This window comes from Eretmochelys imbricata, chromosome 15 (assembly GCF_965152235.1).
Source record: "Eretmochelys imbricata isolate rEreImb1 chromosome 15, rEreImb1.hap1, whole genome shotgun sequence".
Classification (NCBI taxonomy): domain Eukaryota; kingdom Metazoa; phylum Chordata; order Testudines; family Cheloniidae; genus Eretmochelys; species Eretmochelys imbricata.
In genome coordinates this window covers 11,066,764-11,074,083 of record NC_135586.1, presented here as the reverse complement: position 1 = coordinate 11,074,083, position 7,320 = coordinate 11,066,764, and the positions used below count along the sequence as shown (strand labels likewise).

At 43.8% G+C, this 7,320-nt stretch overlaps 1 long non-coding RNA gene across 1 annotated transcript; it reads left to right on the top strand.

The window, feature by feature from the left end:
* LOC144275517 (uncharacterized) lies at nt 1-6,016 on the top strand. Its single transcript, XR_013348040.1, has 3 exons — nt 1-863; nt 1,349-3,300; nt 5,290-6,016. It is a non-coding gene; the product is annotated as an uncharacterized LOC144275517 (long non-coding RNA).
* The last annotated feature ends 1,304 nt before the right edge of the window (nt 6,017-7,320 follow it).

Genomic DNA, 7,320 nt, shown 5'->3' with positions numbered 1-7,320 from the left:
TCCTGAGACTGCTTAACCTATTGCTGAACTCTGGGACAGATTCTCTGAAGCATAATTGCTCTTAATACAAAATGGTTATACTTGCAAAGATGAGAGCATCCCTCCTAGGCTTTTTACTTTAATATATTTTAAGCCCCTATAGTATTTTTCTCCTGCATAAGACCAAACAAAGCTCTTCCAGTTTTAAAGTAAAAATAGCCCCCTTGTTTTACTTCCTTATGCTGTCAGGCTTTCTCTGAGCAGAGTACTTTCTGTCCTTGGCTTTTTGATCTGGCAAATTCTTTTGGCATCTCTCAAGCTTACTGTTCAGCCAGTCTGCAAGCTTCTTTGGATTCTCTGAATTTCAGAAGGCTTCTCACGGTCCAAGATCACAACTAGGACCCAAGTGGTAGTTGTGTTATTTCCACCTTCTGTTTTTTAAATGGGTTAAATCTATCCAGTGACTTAGAGTTGTGTTATATGTTTGACACAGATCTCTTCAGTGGAATCCAGAACTGACAATGCAAGGTCCAGCCAGGTCACTTTGGTTTATCTGTTAGTTGACTGCATCTAAGCAGGACAGTTTTTTAATTGTGCTACTTAGGATACTTAAAAACTTTGCTAAATAAAAGAATATTACCAAAAATGTATAGATAGTACAATAGTATATAAATATAATTTTACTTAAGGTATGTCTTCACCACCTGCCAGGTCTGTGGGCAGCGATTGATCCAGTGGGGATTGATTTATTGCGTCTAGTCTAGATGCGATAAATCGATCACTGAGCGCTCTCCCATCACTCCTGTACTCCACTGCTGTGAGAGGCGCAAACAGAGTCGACAGGGGAGCATCAGCAGTTGACTCACTGCGGTGGAGACACCACGGTAAGTCAATATAAGTACATCGACTTCAGCTACGTTATTCATGTAGCTGAAGTTGCGTAAATTAGATCGATCCCCACCTATTGTAGACCAAAGCTTAGATAATGCTATGAGCCAGAGCCTGTTGGCAGCAATGTTCTATGGGACATCATTAGTATATGATGTGTCTCACACCATCCTGAACTAGGATGTCTGGAATGGTTAACTTATGAATTAATGTGAAATCTGCTGTTTAATAAATGCTTTATACTGCTTGTTTAGTGATATTCAGCATCAGACTGTAAAGTTTCTCATTATGTGGGTCACCTGTAAGGTCACATTCTTCCTGATGTCTTGAATGAAAATTTCTATGTTTAGAAAACACCTGCAAGTTGTTAAAGGTGCTGCACTCATTCATCTGAAATGTAACGTCGAACAATTCCAGCCTCTGTGCTTTCTTAGCCATGCCATGTCTTAATTTTCTCCCTCTTTTTGTTTTCTTTCATTAGGTTGTGCCCCTACAGCCCCAAAGCATGTAAAATAAATTTAAGTTAATCGGAGTTAAGAATCTGGGTGTAAACAGAGTTCTTATTTAAATCCGATGATGTGAGCTGTGTAGCTCACGAAAGCTTATGCTCAAATAAATTGGTTAGTCTCTAAGGTGCCACAAGTCCTCCTTTTCTTCTTATTAAATCTGTTTCCAACTGCTTGACCAGCCAGTGTGGACAAACTGGTAGAAATACAGGCTGGCGACGTTGTGTCCAATATTGTCCAGCCAAGCGGTATTAGAAAAGTGTTCTGTTGGCTCCTTTCTTATGCACTGTTTCCAAACTCTGCTACTAGCCCCTTTGAGAGAAGCCCATACTGCAAAGAAAACGTACAGAGCAACTTGGTGTCCAGTGCTACCACTGCAGGGACAGAGTTGTGCATAATGCAAACTTGAGGGAAGGTTTTTTCTTCTTTAAGTGATGCATAACTAACGTATCAAATGCAGAAGTACTGTATTAAAGCTTCATCCTCCTTGTGCCCAGTGGATGGGCATTCTTGAAAATCCTGCTTTTCCTTGTGTTGCCTCTGATGTGGGACTATTCACTGAGGACATTTCCTGGGCTTTTCATTGGAAGCCCTTCTTTTTGCTGAGAAGGAGAAATATCATTGAAAATCGTTAGACAAATACCTGTCAAGTAGGGCCTAGGTATATTTGGCCCCCAGTGCAATGGGCTGGACTAGATGACCTCTCGAGGTCCCTTTCACCCCTGCATTCCTATGGTTAATTAGGAAATAGATATGTACTGCTGGATCACTTAATCAACTACATGTTGACCTCTTTTGGTGGGGTGGCGGGGAAGGCTTCATCTACATATGATGAAGTCTCCAGTTGAGTTTGATGGATGAGCAACAGTCACTTATTGTGGGTCCTGAGATGAGACCGGTCATAAATACAAAGGGAAGGGTAAACACCTTTAAAATCCCTCCTGGCCAGAGGAAAAATCCTTTCACCTGTAAAGGGTTAAGAAGCTAGGATAATCTCGCTGGCACCTGACCAAAATGACCAATGAGGAGACAAGATACTTTCAAAAGCTGGGAGGAAAGAGAAAAACAAAGGGTCTGTGTCTGTCTGTGTGATGCTTTTGCCGGGGACAGAACAGGAATGGAGTCTTAAAACTTAGTAAGTAATCTAGCTAGATATGTGTTAGATTATGATTTCTTTAAATGGCTGAGAAAATAGCTGTGCTGAATAGAATGAATATTCCTGTCTGTATGTCTTTTTGTAACTTAAAGTTTTGCCTAGAGGGATTCTCTATGTTTGAATCTAATTACCCTTTAAGGTATTTACCATCCTGATTTTACAGAGGTGATTCTTTTTACTGTTTCTTCTATTAAAATGTTTCTTTTCAAGAACTGAATGTTTTTTTCACTGTTCTAAGATCCAAGGGTTTGGGGGTGTGGTCACCTATGCAAATTGGTGAGGATTTTTACCAAACCTTCCCCAGGAAGTGGGGTGCAAGGGTTGGGAGGATTTTGGGGGGAAAGACGTTTCCAAATGTTTTCCCAATACACCCAGATAAACGTTTGGTGGTGGCAGTGGAAGTCCAAGGGCAAAGGGTAAAATAGTTTGTACCTTGGGGAAGTTTTAACCTAAGCTGGTAAAACGTAAGCTTAGGAGGTTTTCATGCAGGTCCCCAGATCTGTACCCTAGAGTTCAGAGTGGGGAAGGAACCTTGACAAGACCAAAGACTGATTTTGGACCTGCAGCTGCCTCCGCAAGTGCCAGAGGTAAAGATGTTTGTAGATGAATTAGTGCTGCTTTTAGCTTGTTGCATCTCACACATCTCTCCTTGATTGCAGAAATCCACAAGCTCTCAAAATCTTCCAGTCTGAGGTGGCAGGGCTGCTGCTGTCAAATCTTGTCATGGGCTAAGATCTCCCAGGTGCTGAGGTCAACGTTGCAAGATTGGAGGTTGGTCTTCAGTGTCTTTTGTAACATTTTCTTGGTTTTCCCCTAAAACAAGTTCCAGTCTGCAGTTTTCCATAAAAATGGAATGTCTAATGAACTGTAGAAGTTAGAGATAGAAAAGATCTATTGAGTCATGTAGTCAAACTTTCCTGCCACTGCAGGATTGTTTCCTATTGTCCATTTGCTTGCGTTGCAGTCTATTTTGAAATGTTCAAGGGGTAGAATTGTTATCACTTCCCTTAGAGAATATTTCACAGCCTGATAGCTGTTACTGTCGGGAAGCTTTTCCTGACATTTGATCTAAAATGGTTGTGGGGTTTTTTTTTTAATCCTTTTACTCTGTTATTCCTTAGTTATTCCCTTAGTTGTCCTCCCTTGAGCACAGAGGACTGGATTAGAAGACCTATTGAGGTCCCTTCTAATCCTACACTTCTACGTTTCCCCCATATATTATCGTAAACTTCTCTCCCTTCTTAGCTGCTTGTACCTTTCCCATTTTTTACTATTCTATCCCCCCCAAAGCTGTTTCTTAGCCAATCCAGTACTTAGTGAACTCTTAATCTTTTCCAGTAAATCAGTCCCTCCAGGACCTTTTTGTTATCTGCAGTTACTTCGATAATGAGGTGCCTGGTATTTAATTCTATATAACAGGTGTGGTCACATCTGTACTTGTTTCTGTGACATGCCCAGCACATCTGGGTGCTCAAAAATAGATGCATAACCAGAGCTAGAGAAAACGCAGTGTCTGTGTGCTTTGTAACGGTATGTTTGTAAATGCAGCCCCCAAAATTGTGTTGGCTGCTGCTGTCGTCCTTTTATATTGCAGTCTGCCATTGCCCTTAAATCACTGAGTGTCATTCCCTGCCCCAGATTTTCCCCTTATTGAATATAATGGTGGTTAGTTTTACCCAAATGATGATATGTCCAAGTTGCATCTCATTTTCTCTAATCTTTAGGTCCAGGTCCATTTTTATTTGCTCTCGCAGATTTTTGCTACTCCAAATTTACTGTCCCTTGCAAATGTAACTTGTAAATTCATGAAAATATTAAATAAGAGTGGACCTACAATCAACCCCTAATGGATACCTCTGTTAGAGTGTTCAGTTGTTACTGGAGGGCAGCCTAGTGACACCTTATTTTTAAGCTGCATTTGGGGAAAAAAATGCATAGGTTGAGTACTTGAAACATTTTAACATATTCCTGCTGTGTGGCGTCTTCAGCTTGAACATGATTAGGGCTGTTTTAGTCTCAGATATTTTTAGTAAAAGTCATGGACAAGTCAGGGCAATAAACAAAAATTCACAGCCCATTACCTGTCCATGATTTGTACTATATACCCCTGACTGAATCTTGGCTGGGTGGAGGGGGCGGCCCGAGACTCCCGTTAGTGCTGGGGGAAGGGATGTTGGTGGGGGCTGGCAGGCTGCCTGGCTCCACAACTCCCCAGAAGTGGCAACGCCCCCCTCCCTCTGCTTCTAGGCAGAGGCGTGGCCAGGCAGCTCTATGTGCTGCCTCGGCAGCTCCCATTGGCCAGGAACCGCAGCCAATGGGAGTTGCGGGGACGGAGCCAGTGTGCAGAGTCCCTGGCTGTGCCTATGCCTAGGAGCAGAGGCTGTTGCAACTTCTGGGGAGCCCCTCTGAGTTAAGTACTGCCCAGAGCCCTCACCCCCTCCCAAACCCCAGCCCTGACCCACAACCCCCCCCCTCAACTCCCGCTGGGGGGGCGGTGGCCCAAGACTGCCCCAGCAGCAGTCAGTGCAGCTGGCCCAGGGGCTGCCTGAGCTCCTCAGGCAGCCCCCAGGGGAGGTGCACCAGCTGCTGCAGAAGTCATGGTCATGGAATCGATGAGTTCTGTGACAAACTCGCAGTGTTGATCATGATGATGATGATGGCTACTTTTATTCTCCTCAAACTGCAGATGAGACAATGCCAAAAAAAGACTCAAAGAAAGGAGACGGATCCTTGTGCAATAATAATTTCTTATATCTACAGTGACTTCTATCCGATGCTCTCAAGTGCTTTACACCCACTACTTAAGTCTGAAACATTGGTATGTGTTATCACCTCTTTACAGATCTCTAAAGTGAGCCATGCAGTAAAGTGTCTTGCACAAGATAACCCAACAAAGCTATAGCAGTGAGGAAGGAAACCCATAATCTTGATTGCCAGGCCCCTGCTCTACCCACTGGACTATTTTATCTCTGTAATGGGTTGTTCTTTAATTGCTGAGAGTGGATTTCTCTTACTGTACATTTAGGGTGTCTCTTCACTGCAGAGTTAACTCAGGCTGTTTACTCAAGTATTGCCCCTGTCCACATGCACAACCCTCTCACACAAGTTTCATGATATTTTCAATCCAGACTAGCTCGTCTTCTGGGGGATATAGGTTAAAACGCAGGTGCTGCTTTCACTTGAGCTGGTAACCCATCCACTTGGGTGTGAAGACACAGGCGAATCCACTTGAGTGCTGATAGTCCTCTGTGCTTTCCTACAATTCCCCCATGTTCCCAGAAGGACAGATGACATCTCCAACAATTCACTGGGGATAAATAGCCCAGCTTGCTGCAGCACAAAGAACCATGGGATATGCCCCTAGAAATCCTAGTGACCCACACAGGTGAGTGCAGTGCCACTTAGGACATAGTAACTCCGGTGTGGGTGCTCACAGCCAGGAGCCAATCACCCCAGTTAACTCTTCAGGGGAAACAGAAATAATAAAACATCAGTGGGGTCTTCACTTGTGTGTGATGAATGCACATTTAGGTGTGATGAGCCAGAGCAACTTGTCTCTGGCTCAGTCTGAACAGAGAGACTGCCTGCTTTATGTATGGGTATCCATACTCTTTATATGGGGTGGGGGGAGGGAAAATTTTTGAAAACACTAAGACGAGCAGCCTCTCCATCTACAGTTGTAGGGAAGGGGTCAAAGTTTCAGCAATGCTTCCAGTGCAGAGCTAAGCTCTTATCCCTTGCAAGGCGTTTCCCAAACACAAGGCAAGCAAGAGCAGCCCAACTGCTTTCATCTGACCAGTTCTCCCTGCCCTAGAACAAGCGTGTTTGCTAATGTGTTCCTCACCTGTGTGTGAAAATCTCTTAAGGTTTTTCCCTCATTCCCAATAGTCTATCTAGTACCTAATTTCCTGTTCACTTACAACTTCATGGGGCAACAAGCCAAAGTCCTGTGAAATGGAATGGAAAGCACAGCTGTGCCTTTCTCCTCTCCTCCAGTGTGATCTTTCCAGGGCCCCAATTTTGGGGCTTTGGCTCGGCTCATAAACCAATAAAAACATGACTTCACCCATAAACACAGCCTCTTCTCAAAGCCTGGCCTGGCCCCCCTATCCTTGTTCTAGGCAGGTTAGTGCTTCCTGGGGGAAGGGGGAGACCTCTCTTCTTAAAATCCCCCTGCTGAATCTTGCAAAATGTGTTTGTTTTTGTAAATGCAGCAGTCTTTTCCTGCTTTGTCTGTAATGAGACTTACCTTCTAAAGCAGCTGATCGCAAACAGTAGCTGCTTAGCGAAATGAGATTTAGTGGTTTGCTCCTGTGTCGTCAGATTGCCATAAGAGCTGTGGCAGGCCTTTCATGACGGTACTTCCAGGGTTTACTTGCCCCTAAGTATATTCAGTTGGCCAGCATGCTGGAACAGCGGCAGCATTGTAAGCATTAAGATATACTGGTCCCAGTCCATAACTACAGCAGTTAGGGCTGGAAAAAGCTTTCCAGCACCATCTCTTCCCATCCTTTGTGAGGCATGTTTGAGGTAACAGAAGAGGGAAGTACACTGGAGTATTTTAAATTTTCATAAGCCTGGACATGACCTATGTGACCGTGTTCATATAGTTACATGGTTAGTCAGTGAGTTCTCTGAGCTGGGTGCAGCCTATCTACAGCAAAAGCTTATAATTTGATATGTTTTTCTGTTCAGCACCTACCAATGTGGGATTAGGTGTGTTACTGACCAAGTAGTTACTTCAGCCAAGTCATTGCAGCTTGTGAGGGTACATCTATGTTGCAATTAGAC